We start from the raw sequence: 23845 nt of genomic DNA on the forward strand, positions 1-23845 counted from the left end.
CTAAAAGGAAGAGGGTTTATAACAAGAAAGATGGAAGTAAGATAAAATCAGCTAGGCTACATCATGGTACCAATTCCCCCTCAACCCTAATTGAGGGGCATATAGTACCTACAAAGGGTCCAGTAGTTCCAACCCAATCCCCATGATTTAATCTGCCTAGCAAAGATTTATCCATTGAGAGTCTGGGTGCTTTATTTAAGTCTATTTTATTTCCTTTAGAAGCCAAAATGGAGCAAATTGAACTCAGATTGTCAAATATAGAGAAGGTTACATCTGTCATATTAGCTAACTCTAATAAGTCCTGTAAGCCGAGTGCTATTCCAGCCTCTGTACCCCAAACCCAGGGGCCTGCTGCTCGAACTGATAGTGGGGCCCAAATACCTACAGGTTCTCTAGGCCCTAACCCGGTGAACCACGTTCCCCCTAAGCAGGTATCTGCTCCTTTACCGGGGGACGGTAAAGCCCATGGGAAAACTAATGATGGTCAAATAGGCCTGCCTTCACTAGTAAAGGAGCATAGAACCTCTAGACCACGCTTACCAGACCTTCCCCCTGAGGCAAATCGTTTCGTGGTAGTTTTGGCTGGAGCGCTCACATTAGAAGAAGGGGAAGAAGAAACATTTAGCTCTCTAAAAAGCAAGGTAGTCAGGTGGCTTAACTATAACAGACCTCTGCTGGCCCACCTTCATAATGAAATTATTATGGTAAGAAGGGTGCCCTAGCTGGGCAAAACAGTTAAGACCATAAACAGGGACTGTATAACTGTTAATTTAAGAGACTCCAGAACGGTTTCCCATATCTGTGCTGGTTATAATAGATCATTTGATTCCACTATCCAGACCCTTCCTCTGTCCTTTTTCTTCCCACCTAACAGTATGCCCCATGGAACAGGAAGGGATGACTGGACCAGGGTTGAGTGGAGGGGTAGAACTAGAAGATTTGGAGAAAGGAAGGCCCACATGCCCCCGAGCGCTCACTTCTGTGACTATAATAGGTTCAGTTGCCTGGATGCAGTCGACTGACTACCCTCAGTTGTTCAGCCTTTAACACTGCCATGTTCTTCTGTTCCTGCCAATTACTAACGGATGGAATTGTTGAGCCCCACGGAAATACCCCTGTGGAGTGCATGCCAACTGTCGTAGCTTCCCCGGGGATACATCGTCTATTGCCCCTTACTACCACTTACTCCTTAGATCATTCACAGGATGCTGATCCATCGGATATAGTTCTCTCATTGGTTTCCACCACCAATTATGAGGAGTCACCATTAAACCCATTACCCTCAGGGGATTTTGTGATCCCAGATGTCGCCCCCTGTGATCTGGGTTATAAAATAGCAAGCTGGAATATCGCCGGTTGGCGCCAGAAGGAGTCGTCTCTGGGTTGGAGGGAGACTATTTCAAACTATGACATCCTCTGCTTACAAGAGACGTGGTCTACGGCCGAGATCCATTATGATGGTTTTGTGTCTTTAAATTGTCTAGCGCAAGAATCCACTATGGGCAGGGCAAAAGGCGGGTTGGTGATTTTACTGTCCGTCAATTTCCCAATACAAGTGAAGTCCCATTTTATTATTGGATTCCATTCGCAAGTTCTATGGCTGGAGCAAAGTGGGGGCCGAGATATTTTGTTAATTAATCATTATAACAATATGTTCGACCCCACGAGTACCTGTGTTGTTGATGAACTGGAAACTGCTGTCATGAAAATTGGTAGGACTATTCATAATCCTTACGATATTATTTGGGGAGGGGATTGTAACATCCGCACATGCCCTCGCTCTTTTACAAATGTATGTGGTTTCGATGGGGCTAATGGGGAGGATCGGGCACACTTTGTCCATACAATCTATGGTGATTCCTTGAACACTTTCATGCTTAACTTTGATTTGTTAATTCTCCAGCCTGCTGATGATAGTTGTGATGGGGCGGGTCGCCCCTGTGAGGTGGAAGACGTAAGGGGAACTGCTACGCAAGACTGGTGGTCAGCTGTGCCTATTTTACCCCTTTCTCGCCCCCTCCAGCAATCCGCATCAGTGCCCGAAGAGGAGTGGGCCAGCCCTGATTTTGCATACCCGTGGGGTGGCGAGGCGGATTCAGGACTCGGCACCTTTAACGCTGACAGCTACACAGCACAGACTCCGCCCATGGACAAGCTCATCCCCACAAAAGAGGGTGGAACCCGGAAGACGCCGGAGAATCTTTCCCCGGAGGACGACTGTGGAGCGGAGAGGACGCTGAGGACGGCTCGGAGAGAAACGAGTGAGACGGAAGACGTCAAGCCAGGAGGCCTACGGTTTCGCGAATCGCCCTGCCACGCTCCCGCGGGAGGGGCGTGGCTAACAAAGGTACGGGGCAAGGTTGCGGGTTGGGCGGGTTGGAGTGGATGATCCGCTCACCGTTTCCGCCGCACGTTTCCCTGCACCCCTTCCTCACTGGCACACCGACACCGCGTCTTGTAAATACACTGTGGCACCGAGTCCCTCACTCCTGGTCCCTATTTGAGTGTGAGAAAAACACTCCCCTGAATTCTTCTTTTCTTCTTCTTCATTTTCCGGTGGTGCTCTCCCGGACTCCGGCTGGAGGTCGACGGCGATCCCGACATTCTGGCGGCGACTCCACCTGCACGTCGCAGAGCCCACCTGGACTTACCAGTCTTCCCCAAAGGAGTCAGGATGGAGACGGATGAATTCGCCCGCTTAAGACTTTCTAGCAGGAGAAAGAAAGCCTATCTGAAAATAAAACCTTCGTTAAAAGCACTTTTCCAGCCTTCCGACTCACTTCCTTCCCCTGCGCTACCCACCCCATTACAATAGTAAAGGTAATATTGTTCCGACCTTTGTGGGGAGGAATTCAGCCTCTGTTATAGATTATTTGTTGGTCTCAGTTAATATTACCCCGTATTGTGCCATGCCAGAAATTGTTGATCTCGGCCTTAGTGATCATAATGCCATTATCATGTCGACATCTATCTGGGGGTCAAAATCTACAGCTGAGCGCGGGATTGTTGACGAAATAATGCCCTGTAGGCAGAATGGTATCAGGATTAAGTGGTGCGGGGACAACTCTGATAAGTTGTTGCGCAAAATATTGGCAGCTAGCTCTGAAGAGCTGCTTCGTTGTCTAGATGACGATGTAGACCCATCGTGTACCATTGCCGTATTTGAAGAACTTAACGGTATCATTAAAAGGACCCTCACTATATCTAATGTTAACACTAAGAGGGCTTCCGTAGGATGGTTTGACAGAGCCTGTACGAAATCTCTTCAAGAACTGAAGAAGGCTCTCTCAAACCATCCTAGGGACAGGGAAGCTGTTAAACTCCTTAGGGCAACTTATAAACACCATTTGAACCTTAGAAAACAGGAGCTAAGGGAACAGGCGTGGGACAATTTGACCAAAGCAGCGGAGCTGCGAGACAGTAAGCTATTTTGGAACACCGTTAACAGCCCTTTCCTCCAAAAAGAGGAATTTCCTGTTCTAACGGCTTGCGTCAGTGAGGATAGTTGGGTCCAATATTTTACCGGAATCTTTGATCAGGCTGGGGAGGATTATGTAAGCCCTAGTGCTGACATTAGTGGGTTGAAGCTACCTCTCGAGATTACATTGTTAGAGGTTGGTAACGCTATTCGTAATAGCAAGGGAGGGAAGGCCCCGGGACCGGACGGTGTTCCGGTTGACCTATATAAGACGGATTTATTGTTATGGAGCCCCCTCCTGACCCAGGTTTTCAATGCATCGGTTATAGAAAGCACCCCGTCTACATGGGGTGAATCCATTATTTTGCCGATTTACAAGAAGGGAGATAGAGGAGAGGCCAAGAACTACCGCCCTATCTCCCTTCTTGATTCTTCACTTAAAATAATGAGTAGGGTCCTATTGCTACGCTTGGAGGAGTGGGCCGAAGCTAATGGTATCCTTGCGGATTCACAATTTGGATTCCGCAAGGGCCTCGGCACTATTGAGCAGTGCATCAATTTAGAATTAATCATTGGTAAATATACGAAAGCTAAGCAGGGTTCTTTATTTCTCTGCTTCGCAGATCTTACCAGTGCGTTTGACCTGGTGGATCATGCTTTATTATGGTCCACACTACTTGAAATGGGAGCCTCTGCTGCAATTATATACTTTCTGGCCAGACTATATAACAAGCTGTCAGCCCAGATTCGTTTTGGTCCAGCGGGGGAATGTACTAAGAAGATTAAGGTCAAATCCGGAATCAGGCAAGGTTGTGTTTTAGCCCCGTTACTTTTCTCCCTTTTTATAAACGCCATGGACTCTGATCTGAAGAGGGTTCAAGCTGATGCTCCCCAAGTAGAGGGCCAAGCAATTCCGGTACTGCTCTATGCAGACGATACTGTCTTGCTCTCCAGAACTCCTGTTGGTCTCCAGAGACTAATGAATTGCTTCTTTGATTTTATAAAGGGGAGGAAACTTAAAATTAATAATTCTAAAACTTTTATTATGGTATGCGGGAAAAAGGTGAATAAATTTAGACCGTTCCAGTTCAGGGATCATACAATTGAAGTGGGGGACAAATTCAGGTGTCTGGGGATATTGCCAACAAGAGGATCTGCAAGTTGCTGAAAATGTGTTTTTAAAGAGGCTTCTTTGTCTCCCAACGTCGGTTTCTAATATGTTGGTTCATAATGAAGTGGGGCTGGAATATTTGACTGACTTAACAGGTTTGAGGCCCCTTTTGGCCTGGAGGTCAATCTGGGCCAAGGATGAAACTGGCTTTACTCGGAGTATAATACAAGACTGTCTCCGTTTGGATAAGTTTAATCAGATCCCTTGGCTCAAGTAGGTTTTGACTTCTTATAAAGACGTGTTTGAATTGGATGTTTTTAGGGATCCTTTAAGTGCCACTACCATCTCCAAACAGGAGCTCAAGTGCGTCTTCTTGGGGGTCAAATCTAAACTGCGTGGAGAAGCCTGTAGCCAGTTTACCTCCCATTTATTCTATAATTCTAATAATCTGGTTAGTCCTGGCTTTTCAAAGTATCTAAGTTTTATTAAGAAACAATCTCACCAGTTTGTTCTTACCAGGCTGAGACTTGGTATTGTCCATAATTTAGTGGGATTCCCTCAGATGAAAAAACATACGTCAAATCCCTGCCCATGTGACGGAACCTCTAAACAGAGCACGCTGCACTTTTTGCTAATATGCCCCTTGTACTTGCATCTTCGTATAATTTATCTCAAACCCCTTTTTAAGAAATATTTTGTGACCACTGTTACAAATGCTATGAGACTTTTGTTTGCACTTGATGTCCCGGATGTCTGCTTTTATACTGCGACTTTTATCTTAAAAGCAGTGTCCAATAGAAAAAGCCTGGAATTCTAATCTTGCATTCTCCTGTATCAACTGCTGCTAGCCATTTATATTCCTCCCCTTGTGTAATGTATTGAATCATGTATTTTACCTTAACTGTTTTAACACAATTTTACTGGATCTGTATGTAATATATTGTGCGCTTTTATGATTGTTTATTGAATAATCGAATAAAGCTTTCAAATCGAATCGCCTCACACTAACACTAGCTGAAAGCTTTGATATAGCTGAAGCCTAGATGACTTATCACAATTTAATTTGCAATGTCGTTTCCCACAGCGCATCAATATCTATGATTGTGCCCACGATGGAGATCCTAACGAAGGTGCAGCTATTTCAGAAAATATATGAAAACAATAATTCTGAAGGAAGCTTTTGGGTCAGAGCAGTACTCCTCTCCTCCTTCAGCCAGGCCACACCACATACCGTTTGTTAAATTGGGAAGGTCTATAGTTTAGATGCCCACAATACCCACATTTCGATGGTGTAAACTCGGTCTCCTCACATCTGTGTTGATAAAGTCCCCCGCGTGTTTTTATAATAGTTACACCCTGTTTCAGGACTCTTGCGCTCAATTTAGCACGTGTGCATCTCCACTGTACATCAACACCACATATAAATCCCAGGGCCCAGTGTCTCCTTGTATTTGTCGCCAGGGGGCTTAGAAAAATGGGTATGCTTTAGACCAAGACTGTGTGCAACCAGTTTCTATGCAATAGACTACAGTGCCCCTCTCCATGAAAGACAGCTCCCCCCATGTCTCTATCTGCACCTCCGGCTCTGACAGTGGCCTGCTTTTCGTTGCTGCTTCTCGATCCTCCTTACTATTTCTTACAACTAGATTTGGTAAGGTAGAAGACCTGTGCTGCTCAGTAACAACATCTTGTCTGCTGGGACCCTCGTGAGGGCTCTGGCTGTCAGCAGCAGGCATCTCAAGTCCTTGTGGCCTCCAGCAGCATTTTCACGGTAAGATCAATGGCTCTTGATCCCCACTGCCAGAGCCTCATTGGAGCCTGTAAATGCCTCAACTAAATTGTAGGTACCCTTTGTGTATTATTAATTTAAAGGGCTTGGTGGGAATTACCGAGGATCTTTAGCAGTCAGTAGACATCTTGGCCTGCAACCTAGGGACGCCCTTTAGCTTTTTTTTATGCTGGAGGTTTTCAGCAGACATCCTTGTATAACCTGTTATTCTTTTGGCAACAACAGTGTTGATTCTGGAAAAGGAAGCCCATTCCTCAAACACTTAATGGTTAAATCACCTGGGATTAACCCCTGATCTGGTTTCTTGGATTAACTACAAGATTTTCTGTCTAGATGACAACAGGAGCATACAATAATTGATTATTTTCAGAACACTGCTCTGTGATACAACTTAGACATGTTTACGCCTGAAGGTTCTAGAATAAGTGGACTCCACTAATTTGAAGGATTTTGGTCCCCACCTAACCTTTTTTACATTTCTCCTAATGCAGTATGATAGTGATGATTTAAGGGCAATGTAGGAAATTACCATCTTGTCTATGTTGTCCCCCAAGTTGTGTTTAATTTTTTTGGTCACTTTATAACTCTTTACACTTTAAGACTGCTAACCTGTAGTACAGTGCTTGTGCTCCCACTTTAAAGAATGTTGCCTTGACATACCACAAATTGGTAAATTTAACTTGTCCAAAATCACTAGTATATGATACTAAGTGTACCCAGGAACTGGAAGTTAAATGCCACTTGTAGAATGCAAATCTATTGTTGCACTCACTACACTGACAGTGCAAACCTTGCTTCAAGCAGTGTAAAAACTGTCATTTGAACTGTCAAAATAAGCCCCTTTTGACAGGTCAAATTCTTCCTTTTAAATAATACTCAGAAACCCCAATTTGGCATGGCATTAAAAGTAGAACAAGTAAACATTTAATGTTAACAAGAGCTCACTGTGACTCACCCAAAGGCTTTTTTTTAGGTGTAGGAAGACTTTTTGGACCACAGAGAAACACTAGGAAGCAATATATAAAATATATATTTCTGCTATCTCAGGGTAGAGACCAGATACAAAAATGATTCAACAATTTTAATATTTAATAAATGCCCAATTCAAGTCCTATTTTTAATACAATTTAGGGAAAAGTAACTTTTGGAAATGTACCTTTTCCTTGAACACTGCTCCCACAGCTAGAGGCAATGACCTTGGTGTGGGGATGTGTTTTTGTTCCCCTGACAGGATAGCTCAATGGGGAGGACCCAAAAACTTGATTTACTTGAATGTCACAGGTGAATGTTAGATGACACCTGGGCAGCTTCTTCCTTTGTTCTACCAGTCAGAAAGGCACCATGCCCAGTAGGGTGCTGTGGAACTATTTTGAAGTGACCACAACCTTTGCCACACTTGGGGGGGGGGCACTCAGGCTCTGCACAAGTGGAGAAGGATTTCACCATTTTGAATTTTAGGAGTGAGAGAACTGTTGAATTGTTTAAAATAGGGCAGACAGGTACTGCTGCAAAAGTTGGTATTCTTTTCCCCTATGAGTTAGGGAGTGGACAGGAGCAACCCCTCCCGTAAACTAGTGCCAGGCATAGATGTGATATCTCCTGACACCATCTCAGTGTCAGCTGGTGGATTTTGAAAGTGGTAAGGTGGATTATAATAAGTGAATGAGTGAAGTGAGCAACCCAGAAAATGCAAAAAGTGGGTTCGGGGAGGGGCTTTTCCCCGTATGAAAACTTTGGAAAAAATTGATTGAAATGGTGTCTCAAAAAGACATGTTTTGTTTAATTAGTGGGCTTTAGCCTGCCCACAGCCTTCCCATGTGCTTGCTCCGTCATCTGTCTCATATTCTTTGTCACCATTTGTCCCTGCCATGCATAGTCATTCCTCTTCTTGTGTTTGTCCCTCCCCTCAGAGCATGGACAAGTACTTGTAAACATCTATGGCTCCTGTTTTTACAAACATTTTAGGACCATACATTTTTCTTTCATCACTCCACACAGTGCTTGTGCTTTAACCAGATCCGTTCCCTCCCACCTGCCCTCATGCCCTATCCACAGATCACCCCCTCCCCATCACTGCATTTCCCTTTGTTGCTTCTTTCTGTTTCCCCCAACTCTTCCCATCCGTCTCTGCTTGCTCCCTCTCTCCTCCCAGGGCTTGCCACATCCACAAATCACCCCCTCCCCCAACCCCATCACTTCTTTAATTCCCTATTGTAGTCTGTTTCGTTCTAGTGAGTGGTGGTCTTCTGCCTTTTAATGTCCTGCTGTGTATAGCTGGCATGTTGATTGGAGCATGTGTGCATGGCTTCTATTTATTGGCACATTTATAGTCTTTCTTTTTTCTGCACGTGTGTGTACTAGATGTGTGTGTATGTTTACACCATATGTGGTAATTTTGGCAATGTTGCTTATAGCTGGAAAATCAGACCACCGGTGAATCAGGTATGCATTATCACAGGGCATGCCGGAGCTTCTTAAAACACATGTGTCTTCTGCTGTAATTGCATACCACGTTTCTCCTGTGCAAAATTAATTAAATGTTCATGTCTCACCCTGTTGCTTCTCTATTCATAGGATGGGACTCTATTCCTTCAAATTCCTCCTTTTGGGACACTTTCTTACTTTTTCAGCATTCACCTGTGAAGTGTTTCCGTGCACCATTGTTGCTTCACTTGAATTCTCTTCAAAGGTGCCAAGCTGGGTATTGATGTCATGAAGATCTGACTGCTCCTCATTATCCATGACAAAAGTAGTACTTTAATGTGTTTGCCGATATGATGTATGTCTTCATGTTCACTACTGTAAACTAGGCTAACACTGTGGTTCCTTCCGGCTTTTTGGGACAGTTTTATGTAGTGCCAACACCACCGAAGGTATAGGAGCACTTTACATTACCACCAGTTACTTTTTTGTGCAGTTTTATATAACACTAAAACCCCCCAAAGGTATTAGAGCACTTGACATTACCACCAGTTCCTTTACACAAGGACACATCCTTTCTTTTAGGCACAGGGAGATTATATGATTTGCCCAGAATCAAGGATTTTAGGTCGATGCAGACAATCAGAACCTGAAGGCATTGGAGTGATTTACATTAGCACCATACACTTTTATTTGCACAGTTGTAAACAGTGCCAAAACCACCTGAAGGTATTGAAGCGCTTTCCTTTAGTACCAGTTACTTAATACAAGGACACATACATCTTTTTGGACTGGTAAAATTAAGTGAATTGCCCACAATCTAGGATGCGAAGCCGACGTCGAAACTCAAATCAGTTTACCGGCTCCATAGTCGGCAGCTGTGGCCCATATGCCACATCATCTCCTGAAAGGACGCCATATTATCTTCCTAGCCTTAACCTCAATTCCACATTTTATGATTAAGGAGAAATCACTTAATCTGCCTGTTTCTAAACACAACAAGCAGTGGCAAAACCAGTGTGTTAAGGAGCCCAAGGCCCAGCCAGAGAGCCAGGTTCTACAATAACATGAGCTAGATGCCATGTGTGCAGCTACTGTAGGACTGAGAACGAGAGGGCTTCACGTTTGGGAAGGCAGGGTGCACTGCAGCAGACCTAAACAAAACTTCAGACAAAACTCATTCACCAACATACTTATGCTCGCTCGGCCTTTTGACTGGACTTCATTGGCACAACTTAATAACCCACATTGTAGAAGAATCTGGAAGGAAACTGCTGGACTCCTCCCCCAGACCCCAACCCACCTATCATAACAAAATCAATAGGAGTTGCTGGATCTCAGTGGAAGAATCAGAGGCCACTGACACATCCACTCCTGCATTGTCTCAGACGGCCTGCCTTGCCCCCAGCCATTGAGAATAATGAAGATATTCCGACTCCTCCCTGGGGCATGTGAATGATGTCTATTCTTTGCAGTAACACATACACCACACCCACCAGTGGGTCATCACCAGGGCCGGACTGGCTACCGGGTAGTTAGGAATGCTGCTGAGCTGGGGGGTGATTTTGTTAATGGGGACCTGCGTGAGCTAAACGAAATTCGTTTTGCTTTCTATATTTCGCAGCACACGCAGGTCTCCATGGATGAAATCAGCCTCCACTGCAGTAAAATCAGGCAGCAGCTCGGCAGCATTCCTAACTGCACGGTAGCCAGTTCGGCCCTGGTCCTCACTGACCTGATCTATAGCTCCAAGCCAAGGAAAACTTCGTCCAGCCCATGCATGTGCAGGGCCATGGGCCATACTCCCCCACCCCCTAAAACAAAATAAAAACATTACACATCTTTATCACTGATAACCAAGCACAATTTATTTCTGGCTGCTAGTTGTTTCTTCTCACCCATTTGTTACTCCCCACAGGGTGGCACAGTGATGCTCATCTTGGTCCTTAACACCAGCCGTCCCGGCACCATCATCAGCACAACCTGAGTAAGACAGAAGAAGACTGAACCTGCTAATTGTGACCTGAAGGACTGGATCTGCTCCCTCTTCTACCCAGGGCAAAGAAGGGGACTACAAGGCTCATAAGGGTGACCACCTGTTCAAGCTGAGAAAACAAGCTTCAAGAGACTTTTTCTGGAAAATGACCATCTGACCATTTCCAACTGGACCTGCCCTGAATTCTGGTTTTGACGTCTACTGGAGTGAGTCCTGACAACAAGTGCTGTTCCAGAACTCCTTGAACCCTTGGCTGTACCTGGCTGGACTTTTCATACCACCCCTGAAAACCTAGGACTTTAAAACTTTTTTAACATCAAAACCTCTGGAGGACTGGGACTAACCTGCCAAGCCAATCCAGCAAGGTGTGTTGTCGCAGGGCTGAAGATTTAGCTTTCTCCTACTTTGAGCTTCTCCAAAGCACCAATTCCAGTTCAGCTGGACCTTGCAGAGATAGTAACTGGCCTCGAGGAGCCATCATAGCTACAGCCTACAGTCCTGCTCCTCTGAAGGATTCCAAGCTCTGAAAAAGAGACTAAGTTCAAACATTGATATTTTGAAAGGGCTAAGGTGGAATACGGATCTGGCAGCTGAAGAGTTATCCCTGGGCACAAAATGTATATTCCTCCCACTCACAGCCTTTCTTGCCAAAACCAACGATTTCATTTGGACCATGTCCAAAGACTACCCAACCTCATGGAGCCCTTTTCAGCTACAGCTTGCTACTTTCCCTATGTTGGAGATTAAATCCCAAGTAAAAACTCCAGCCAGGTTGAACCTGGTTTCTGTAGTTGACCAGCACTTCATCCCAGTTGGCCTCAAATCGCTCTTAGGTCCCAGCCTTCAGAGTCCAGCTGACTGGGATTGACGACTAACACTTTTTGGTGCTGCTTTTATTTCAAACTTTAAAAATTCATACACAGATTTTTGTAGGTCTATTGTGATTTTATTTAGTAACATATTCCTCATTTTGGAATAGTTATTGTGCTGTGTTTTGACGTTATTAGTGTTTTGGTACTGCAGAAATACTTTACACATTGCCCTAAATTAAACCTGTCTGCTCTATGTCAAGGCGATCAGGTGGTTGAGGTAAGGTTAATGAAGTGATTTTAAGGGTTTTCCCCGACAAGGACTGTGATTATTACTTAAGGTGGGTCTCCAATCTCAACTAATAACCCATTTAATTACAGGTAACATACTTATTAACCAGTAGGACTGGTGCTACCTTATTATGGGCTTCACCAATGGTTTCACTATTTGTGCAAGTTTTGAATAACACGGTTAATACTTGGGCTCTTCCAAGAATATGAATATGCTGACAGGTATATGCTACAGAGACCCTTTGAGTAAAGAATACTATGATGTCATTTCGATAGAGATGACTTTGAGAAGGCGGAAATGATAAGTTAGCATGTGAATTATCGCAATAACCTTGCTGATTTGACCTTGCATACAGATACTTGATTATGCAAAGGAAAGATGGAACATTAAAGTTAAAAGCTTTAAATACTTAACTTTCTACCAGTATTACTTCAAAAGTCTGAATCAACATTACTCAAGTACTTCCTCTGCAAATACTGAAAAGCTAAGGAAGGAAGTATCCTGGAAACATTTTGAGCTGAAGCTAAGGTTGGTGAGTGCCACTTGGGGTTGTACTTAAATTGATCTGAGATGGAACGTATTATTCCTTCATTCCCTGCGACACTTGACGAGTTTTCTCCTATTTTTGCCACTGGCATGTGACATTAGTAATTATATCTGCATGGCTGGAGGCATTACAATATTATTATATGTATCTTTTGTGTGAATGCTTGTCACGCTTACAAGGCCCTCCACAAGACCGGACCGGCATACCTGAACAGCCGCCTCTTCTTCCACGCACCCAAAACACACCTCCACTCCGCCCAGCTCGCCCTGGCCACGGTCCCACGGATTTTCAAGACCAGAACCGGAGGAACATCCTTCTCCTACTTCGCTGCCAAGACCTGGAACACCATACCCCTCCAGACTATCTCCCACAGTACCTCAGTTCAGGAAGGACCTCAAGACCAGGCTCTTCCAATGACCCCAGCACTTATACGGATCTGCTCCCACCTCTCCCCACCCCTTGAGACCCTCTTGGGTGAGTAGTTGCACATTACCGGCCCTTAATTGATTGATTGACTTGTCCCTCAGTTGCAACTGTGATATCACGGCTTGTGGAACCAGTGCCGGCTCCTCAGCTATGGTGGAGGAGTGTTTGAGAAGTGTGAAGTAAAGGAAATATAAAATTATAAAAAGTTTGAGTCATTATCATTTTATGTTTCCTTTGCGGGCAGGCGGGTGGGACAGGATGCACTGCTCTTGGAGCAAGGCAGGGAAGGAGTGGTTTGCGCAGTCCTAATTGTGCAATGACTCTTTGGTCAGCCCTCGCGGGCTGCCCAAAATAGTCATGCGCACTTTCCCTGTTCCCGAAGCGGTGCATTACAGCATGCATGGAGAACATACCGAGGCCCCCATTTCCAGCTTGAGCATCGTACCAGGATGCTTAAACACATCACAACGCTGCACAGCAGCGTTGTGTTTAGTCAGGGAAGCCTGGATGCTTACCAATCTCAACGCTACATTGTAGTGTTCAAATTGATCAGGGAAGCCTGGCTGTTCTTCCTCACTTACTGTTCCTTGAGTCCCACGAGGAGAGCTGGAGCAGAGACGCAGGACATGGCGGCAAGGTAACTGATTATTTTTTGTTTTTATTTATTTTTTGAATTGCGCAACCCCACCTCCCCCACGAATACCACCCCCCCCCCCCCGCCCGCCTTACGGCCCTGGAGTCATGCCATCTGCCACTGTGTGCAACACATGCTGATAAAGCCTAGGACAAAATATGCTCCATTAAGGAAAAGTATGCACAGAACAATGGGCCAAATGCCTCAAATGACTGAGTTGCAGCACAGCACTGTGTTCATGCAGTGCTTTACTGTAGCTTAGCCGCTCTTCTTCAGTGCAAGTGATGCTCTCCTCGAAAGCAAAGGAAAACATCTATGTTCAGTAACTTATGTCCTACTTATTAACATTGATGAGTTGAGATTCACTTATGTGACTTAATGCAAACTGCTTTGAACACTGATGGAGACCTACATGATATAGCAGGAGTCCATCTCTGTTAATGTGTTCACAATGTGTCTGCGCTGTTACTTTTGCCGCAGTGCTGGAACGCTATTCACATTGCCACAAAAAGTGGAACATTGAGAAGCGGAGGTCAGCAGGAAAAGCAGCAGCCCCTCACTGATGACACTATCCTCCACACAGTGTAAGCTGCCCGAAATAAGAAGCATCAGCTTTTCAAATGCTTTACGACTGCCTCAAATCTTTGCAACCAATAAAAGCTTCGCAACCACTTGGCTTTTGAATACTAACTGAAATTGAGGAGAAAAAGCATGTATTAAGATCTCTGATAATACAGACGGTCTAGCTGTTGATATATTCCAATTTCTGCCCAGTTGCTCGCAGGCATAATTCAGTATTATTCATTTGTGGAAAGATGTTCGATCGGTTTTTGCGGTTGCAAATGGGTAATTAGCCTGTTTGCTACCACACAATTGGTCTGCCCTATGTACAAACCCTATTTTGCGAGTCGGTAACCTATTACAGACTCGCAAAATAGGGTTTGCGACTCGCTATTAGGAAGGGGTGTGCCAAGGGGGTCCGTTCCTAATGGTGAATCCCAACGGTATGCACCATTCTTTGGGACTGCAATTTCAGTCGCAAAAAATAATCGCAGTTTACCACCTACTTCAAGTAGGTGGTAAAACCACTCGCAGATGGGAAGGGATCTGGGGACCCCTACCCCTTTGTGAATGGAAACAAAAATATTTTTTAAGAGCATGCAGTGGTCCCTTGGACCATTGCCTACTCTTAGAAGAAACAGAACTGTGTATTTTTTCTTTTTTAAATGTATCCCGCTTTCCTTTAAGGAAAATGAGTTGCATAAAAAAATTTGCTTTTTTGTAAAACTAGCCACAGACATGGTGGTCTGCTGACCCCAGCAGGCCATCATCACTAGGAGTGCTAGCCATTCCCAATGGGGGACGCAAATTGCACCTGTCTCATGAATATTAATGAGGCAGGCAATTTGCAACTCCATTAGGAATCACAAACAGTGTGTGAGACACTGTTGTGAATTACATTTTGCGAGTCACAAAATTATGCAATTTGCGATTCGTAAATTGTAAGGGTCGTACATCTGGTCCTTACTGATGTTTTTATGTAACAGAAAACAATTGTTATCTTATCTTGAATATGCCCCAAAGCTACGGTTCCAGTAGGACAAACGTTCTGGTTGTCTAATTTGTGTATTTTATATATTTGATCTAATCTTAACCTTGCTCCAAGACGCAGCAGGCGACTTTACATAAAACATAATATTGCAAAAGGAGCATATCCAACAGGAAGTGATGTACACAGGACTAAAGTGTTTTTTTCTGTGGTGCCTACTTTCAATATTACAGAAAGCAGGATGTGATGATGAGTGGAAGGGGAAACATACAAAAGGGACACTACAATTATTTTTTACTTTACATATATTCACACATTATACAAATATTGAGAATTTCAGGCTCAGGTGGATAAAGTGATTTGGCACGATTTATTTGTCAAATGCAAAGGTTGGATTGAAAGCTATGTGTATATTTTACCAAATGTCCAAATTATTTAACGTCCAGGACTAAGATAAATCCATGAACAAAGTGGGTGTAATAAGTATTCCTGTGCAAAGACATCAAGATCACAGTTTTCAACTAGAAAAAAGTCAGTAGAAATTAGTTTGTCTGATACACTTGGCAAGGATATTAATAAGCATTTCAAGAAATGGATTGAAAACGTAGACCCTGAGGCTACTTTTGAAGAAGGATTTGCCAAAAGACTATGTCTCAGAGTCATCGTTAAAATTGGAAACATTAAAGGAACCACATAAAATGCATGGGATTAACGAACACGTTAAAAGGCCCTAAGAGAGAGATTAGTCTGTCAACTTGTATGGTATAAAGATAAAAACTCGAGAGTGTTGCCAAAGTGAGGCAGGGGGCGCTGCAGGATATTCAATATTTGCCTCCAGGTACTATGGCATAATTATCAAAGATAGCAAACAAGGAAACGATGGTTTAAAGTACTAGAGGTCGTTGGCTCCAAAATGTAGTCACCTGTATGGCTGCGGTTTGGAGTCTGCTCGTTAGTACTTAGCAGCATATTTACATATACAGCCTTCTGCAGCCCTAACAATTGCTCACAGCAGCGGGTTGTAAAGAGAGCTCAATAAGGGCTGAAAAGTCTCATACACTGGATAAATAACTACACCTTCTTTGCATGAAGTCATAAAACTGCTAGAGGAAGTGAGAGTGGAGGACTTGTTGCTGTTTTGTCTGGGGTTTGTTGCCCCATTTCAAGCCCATTCGTGGTGTTACCCTTAAAGTGATGGCCAGCTATAATCTTTGTTTCTTGCGGTGAAGCCTCACTATCATTCTTGGGGTACATGTCAGCTGGTCATAGATGGGTTTGTTCTGTTCCTCACCTTACACTGGAGAGGTCATTTCTTCTCTCCTCTATTTTAGCTCCCAACCAGCTGACCAAGAACAGGTGGGTCCTGTTGGTGTAGTGTGGGCATACTGCGGGTGTGTCCCCAAGGCTTTGCAGGGAAGCGGCTTGAGGATGTTGTTATCATGTGGGAAGGAGTCGACTGGGAGGATGGCAGTATCTGTGGTGTGGATGTGCTTTGTTTGGGTTGTCTTACAAGTGCTTCAGCACCAAAGGTCACCACGAAAGCAACAGAAAGCATTTCGGACAGTTTGAGGAAAAGTGGTAAAAGAGGCATAGAATTTTGATGTTTTTCAATTTTGGGGATTCCAGGAGGCGTGGGTCAAGGCTGGTGATATCTGCAATTTCCAAGCAACATAGAGTGATTCCTTGAACTGTTTTATGTAGGCCAATGTGAAGATGTTCTCTTTTTCAGAAGGGAGCCACCTCAGGCACATACGAATGAGTGAAATGTGGTCCCATTTTTTGGGACCCCATTACCAGCCTTGATGCAACAGGTAAGGCTTCTCTGGTGAATGCAGGTGCATTTTGGGAATCCCTACCATCGAGACATTGGCTTATTCGAGTCTTGATAGAACTAGAGATTGCATGAATTATTTACAGTCAGGGCCTGGCATCAATTTTGTGATATCGCAGAGTTGTTTTAGCTGGTATTTGGGTCCCTTGGATGCGTTGTTGCATGTGAAGGCTAGAGTGGTTTGCTTTATATAATCCAGATTGCTTTCCAGTATTTATGCTTCTTCAAGCCACTTTTTAGCCAGAATGAGATGATGTACCTTCAGATGGTGGCAATTAATTCCAGGATTGTCCCTTGATGAAGATAAGCAATAGTTGTTTGACATACTGTATAGAATTGCATGTCTTTGGTATAGCTATGGTAATTGATGTTGGATTAGCTGAGCAAGTAGGTGTGGACCTCGATGTATAGGTCAAACAACGTAGCTGAGAGGACTGGACCTGTGGTACCCTACGCTTAAGCCGATTTGCTTTGAATATTTAATTTGCCAACTTGAAGGATTGGCCACGGTTCTTAAGAAACAATGAAAAACGTTTTAGCACTATGCCATTAAGACCCATCCTTTCCTTGAGTGTCCTCAAGAGTGAGGCATGGTCCATCATCTCAAACATTGCGGATAGGTTTAGGAGGATGAGAAGGCAACAGTTTCCGTTGCCCAGCTCAGCAGTTTCTGTGCTGTAACATGCTCTCACACCAGATTTCCGATTTTCTAATAGATCAGTAAATAATTTTTGGAGTTGAAACTCCATGAAGATTTCTGAAACTTTGACTAGGAATGATATATTTGTAATTGGATGGAATTGTTGTGCCCTCTTTGATCTGCTCCCTGTTTCTTTAGGACAAGAGTGACCTAGAGAGTACATTTTGAGATTCAGAGAGTAAGGTACCACTGTCTTCTTGATCTCTTTCCTTGTGGGGGATAGGGTCTGCATAATGTTCTGAGTGTCTGGTATTAATTATGTCATCTTAGATGATTTCTTCGATTGATGACAGGATTTCCTTGGTTTTCTGAGTGACAATATTCTTCTTCTCTTCTATAATTTTATCTGTTATCGAGAGTTTTTAAAACTTTTTCAATGAAGGATGTGGTTAATTCTTAGTATTTTCCTTTTGACTGATTTGTTATCACCATTTAGGATGAATCTGTGAATTGTTCTACAACTTAGACCAAATGTTTAGGGCAATAAGTAGTCTGGTCTAATTTCTCCGTAAGGAACTCTGACTTGAATTAAAATTGTGCTTCTTGTATCTATTTCTCTTTTGACGGAGGTATGTTAGGTTCCTAGTGAAGGAGTATTGACGCTAGGTACACTCTATTTAACGTAGTGATTTATTTTCCTAATTGGCTCGTTCAAAAGAATTGTTTAGCTTTTGTTTTTGCTTTTATTTGGCTTGATGGTTTTCAGTCCCATCCTTTCCAAGATGGCTGCCATAGTCCTAACGAGAATTGGTCCACTTCATGAGCTGATGATATATTAATTCAGAGGAAATAGAGATTTTGTTGAGGTTCTTCGGATCTTTGACCCAGTATTTCTGTATTTTTAGCTGTCCGTTGTTGCAAAGTGACCCCTTTTGGGAGGTCACCGTCAGTTTTTGTTTTGGGACTCATCTGCTTCTAATTTTGAACTCTAACACCTGTGACACTGATATCCAATGCCCAGTGTATGTGCTCTAACCCTAAAATAAAATAAAATTGGCTAAAAAATCCAATTGGCATATTTAATTTTGCTATTGGTCTACTGTATATGATGTAGAAACCACACCTATGGCATGTCAAATTAAATGTCACATGTGTACTGAAGTATTATATTGTGCCATCCACTTTGTGATCATGAAATATATCACATGCCTCCACTAATGGCTGGTCCCCTGCACTCTGTAAGCTCTCATGTTTTTACAGGGCTGAAAACCTGCTTCTAAGTACTAAATAAGTCACCCTAAAAATAGCTTATTGCTCATAATAAGATATGGTGCATGGTGCCTAGAGGTGGTACATGCCTATATTAATCTTAGCTTTTACCTACAGTAAATAAATACTGTATTGGGTTTAGCTGTCCCCATAGAAAACACTAGTAAAACAGATTGAATCACTGTTTCAGCTTTACCCAGTAGGAAACAGCTGCAGAAAAAGTGTAAGAAATTTTTCTCACTGTTTTTAAAAATCCAATTCATTGGGAACGTCAGATTTTTTCTAGCTAGTTAAAAAATATAGCTTCGGTTATATGTATTTCCCTGGGCCACTATGGGCTAATTAACCTTAGATGCAGCTGATGCTATAGTTGTAATGAGGTGTGAAATGCTTTTCAGAAGCTGAGTAATAGACCACTTTGAATAAATGTACCTGCATAGGGAGGGATGGTCTACCTAAACTTAGAAGAATATCCAGGGTGGAGCAGCTTCCCCTCCTATTGGCACAGCCTCAGTTCCACCATGGAAAGCCTCACTGAGGCAAATGTAAAACCTTTGTACATTTGAAATGGATCAAACAGGCACATGTCAAAGTTCTTGTGTATCCCTGTCTGGTTTCTGAAGGGCCCTGATTTGTCTTAACAGGCGTAAGTCTCATTTTATGCTGAGGGTTCAGAGCCTACTTCAAACAGGGTTGTACTGTTAGGTGTGGGAGGACAGTAGTAATTTCCATAGTATACTCCCCTACACCTCACCAGCTCACAGAGCCCAGTTTTAGTGTGTGAAAACACATTTACCCATCTCAGATTTTCCATGACGCACTGCATTGTGAGCCTTTTTGCTGTAAGGCAAATATGAGCAACTGAGAAAGAGGTGGACCAGGGCCTGGGAACAATTACTCCATTGGCCAGAGGGACTTGGAGTGTCTTGGGGTGCCTCCCACCTACAAGCTGATGAATTCTACAAAGTCCACTCTCACCCAGCCTTCGTCAGCACTCTGATGGGCAAGCGGAAAGATACCAGGTAGACTGAACTTGCTGCACTTGGCATCTGTGAGAAGAACCTGAGGAGGTTGGATACCCTTTCACTTGAATTCCAAGTACAGAAAATCTGATTCCCTGGGGTCTCCTAAATCATAAACATGCTCAAGAGGATAGTCCTGTGAAGAATCCCAGTGGGCCAGTGGCAACTGGAATGGGACAGGACTTTGCTGTTCACCTTTGCCTGACACCCAGAGAGTCTCTATGTGCCTTCTCCTAAGGTGCTGCCACCTTAGATGTGTGGTCCTGTGGTTGTTTTTGCAGAAACCTGAGAAGACTTTGGGCAAAATTCCCAGCACTGCCAAAATAATGTATTGCTTTTTACTGAAGAACGGCAACTATCCTGAAACATGTCTAGAGATACACAGCACTGGTTGCAACAACAAGGGTGAAAAACTAAAGACTGTCATTGAAGGAAGTGGTATCATGCATCGCATTTACCATGTTGCACTGGGTCCAACTGAGTGCACTGATGTGAGACAGTGTGCTCCCCTCCCTTTTTCCTTTTTAGGGCTCGGCCTACGCATCACGAAGTGGGCGGAGCTTCGAGCTCCTAATGTTAAAGGAAAAAAAAGGTATCTCTAGGGCTCTGGCCAGACACATTCCTTAGTGTTTTCTGGCATCTGCCTAGTGATTCGTCTTCGCTGTGCTGTGTATTTTGTAGCGTTGACGTGATAGGCTGTAAGTAATTTACGCGTGCCCGATGTGGCATATTCTGTGCGAGAACGAGCACGGCAGAGTGATTAATCTTAATTAGGAGCTGTCAGAGTGCCCGTGTAATGCAATCCAGATGGTGCGAGCGCGTTCACCATTGCATTGCATGTATCATGCGCGCGTTTAACATTTACCTTTCGCGCACGGCAGTCCATTCAAGTTTACTCGGCTAATTTCAATGTTTGAATAGCTGAAATGATTTTACCGAAATTTAAAATGTTTGTTTGGAATAAAAGGTTTACAGTTTTCAGCTAGCTTGCACCTCCTTGTTTGAACACGGAATGTAAAGCGAGTTTGTTTTAGAGCACTGATGTGAGGTGATACTTCAGGGTCGACGTGGTGGGTGCTTCGGGCTTGCTTGCCAGTTTGTTTATTTAAGTGGCTGACATGGTAAGTGGAATAACGAGGGAAGAACACGGTACCAGCTGTATATTTGACTGTCACTCTTAGCTGCGATAAAAATAAGTGGGAAAGTGCAATTTCGGATGATATTGAACATTCAACTCATTTCAACGGGTGGCGAGTTCAGTAAGAGGTAAAGAGTGCGATTTTCATGGCGGTGCAGAGTGGCGGTGCAGAGTGGCGGTGCAGAGTGGCGGTGCAGAGTGGCAGTGCGGTGGTGCAGAGTGGCGGTGCAGAGTGGTGGTGCAGAGTGGCGGTGCAGAGTGGCGGTGCAGAGTGGCGGTGCAGAGTGGCGGTGCAGAGTGCAGAGTGGCGGTGCAGAGTGGCGGTGCAGAGTGGCAGTGCAGAGTGCAGAGTGGCGGTGCAGAGTGGCGGTGCAGAGTGGCGGTGCAGTGCAGCAGAGTGGCGGTGCAGTGGTGCAGAGTGGCGGTGAAGAGTGGCGGTGCCTAGTGGCGGTGCAGAGTGGCGGTGCAGAGTGGCGGTGCAGAGTGCAGAGTGGCGGTGCAGAGTGGCGGTGCAGAGTGCAGAGTGGTGGTGCAGAGTGGCAGTGCAGAGTGGCAGTGCGGCGGTGCAGAGTGGCAGTGCAAAGTGGCAGTGCGGCGGTGCAGAGTGGCGGTGCAGAGTGGCGGTGCAGAGTGGCGGTGCAGAGTGGCGGTGCAGAGTGGCAGTGCGGTGGTGCAGAGTGGCGGTGCAGAGTGGCGGTGCAGAGTGGCAGTGCAGAGTGGCAGTGCGGCAGTGCAGAGTGGCAGCGCAGAGTGGCGGTGCAGAGTGGTGGTGCAGAGTGGTGGTGCAGAGTGGCGGTGCAGAGTGGCGGTGCAGAGTGGCAGTGCAGAGTGGCGGTGCAGAGTGGCGGTGCAGAGTGGCGGTGCAGAGTGGCGGTGCAGAGTGGCGGTGCAGAGTGGCAGTGCAGAGTGGCAGTGAGTGCAGAGTGGCAGTGAGTGCAGAGTGGCAGTGAGTGCAGAGTGACAGTGAGTGCAGAGTGACAGTGAGTGCAGAGTGACAGTAGAGTGAGTGCAGAGTGAGTGCAGAGGGACAGTGAGTGCAGAGTGACAGTGAGTGCAGAGTGACAGTGAGTGCAGAGTGACAGTGAGTGCAGAGTGACAGTGAGTGCAGAGTGACAGCAGAGTGACAGTGAGTGCAGAGTGACAGTGAGTGCAGAGTGACAGCAGAGTGACAGTGAGTGCAGAGTGACAGTGAGTGCAGAGTGACAGTGAGTGCAGAGTGACAGTGAGTGCAGAGTGACAGTGAGTGCAGAGTGACTGCAGAGACAGTGTGTAAGGGTGCAGGGTGCACATTGTGTGAGTGTGCAGAATGAGTGTGCAGGGTAAACAGTGTGTGACTATGCAGGGTGACATTGGGAGTGTGCGGGTGAGCAGTGTGTGAATGTGTAGGGGCAGTGTGTGAGTGTGCAGAAAACACCACACACACATACACCACACACACATAACGCACACACAAACCACACACCTCAGTCTCTCAACACCACACACTTGTCACCACTCAACACAACACACTCACCACCACACTCATTCCCCAGGCTCACCCCCACAGACTCACCACCACACACTCACCAGCACACAGAAAACAACACACACAACAACACACCCCCAGCCGTCAATGAATGCTTTCACCATGCACAAACACCAACAACCATCATCCATCTGTGCACGCTTTTACCAAGCACACACCCACCAGCCGTCAGTGCACCCTTCCACCAGGCACACACACCTCCAGCCGGCAGTGCACTTTTCCACCAAGCAATTGCAGTATGGCACACTTTACTTTTAAACATATTCATATAAAGCACAGCATGCCACCATTGGTAAAATTACAATTCAACCAACATACTTCCACTACACACCACATGCACACACTCCATAACACATGGCAAAAAGACATTGGCATTTACAATGCCATTAGCTCAAACTCAAATAAATCCGAGCCCGATTGCATTTCTAATGCTTGTTTTATATGCTATCTGTTTATGTGCAGACTGTGAAATCTCCACGCTCTGAAACTTATTATTAAAATGCAATTTTGTGAATACTGAAAACGGCTAAGCTAAATGTACGCAAACGTGTAAGTTTACCTTGGTGAATCAGGCCATGTGTGAGTGGTCAGATTAGCCCACTGAGATAAACGAGTCCATTTTTTAAACTTTCATCCGTGATAAAGAGATCCAGGGATGGTAATAGTAGAGAGACTACAAAGTTGCTTTGCTTTTCCCAGTGCAAGATGAAGCCTTTTGGGAAATATTGTTGGCCGAGTTGATAATGTGTTCCATGGGGAATTTGATGAGTTATTCAACCACATTGTTATTGTTTCATCAAGGAAAGTAGATGACCTCAGTTTATCTAGTGTGATAGTTGTTTGTATTTCAATTGATAGGCTTTGAAAGGACATTTTTTTTTTCCTTAAGAGATCTGCATTTTATAACATGTTCAATGTACACCTCCTCTCCCCAACTTTTAGATTATGTCTTGGGAGATGATAGAGTATTCCAGTGGGCCCAGTATTTCTAATTCTAGTTGCGATGAATCAGTCAGTCAGTCATATCGCTTTATTCGATCAATAAAAATCATAAAAGCAAACATAACAGTTACACAATCATAAAAATATAATATCTTCTAAAGATTAAAAAACAAATAAAAAATGTAAATACAATATAAAGAGATGTGAGCTCATGACAAGTACATATTGCTAGAAAACATCCGTTCAAACAGGCAACTTTTTTCTGACCCTAAGAGCCCCAGTCAAAAAACGTGCAATGTTAAAACAGATTAAAAGACTCGTCAGCAATTTTAAGTAAACCAACGCTGGTTTAACTTGCATAAACATGTGATCCTTAAGTAAAGGCATTATATAATGCTGTCAAAGGGCTTGATAGTTAATTAAATTAAATGCAAGGTATCCTGTTGAGAAAAGTAATCATAAGAACAAGATTGTGATGAATCGTTG

Source organism: Lissotriton helveticus, chromosome 9, assembly GCF_964261635.1.
Source record: "Lissotriton helveticus chromosome 9, aLisHel1.1, whole genome shotgun sequence".
Lineage (NCBI taxonomy): Eukaryota > Metazoa > Chordata > Amphibia > Caudata > Salamandridae > Lissotriton > Lissotriton helveticus.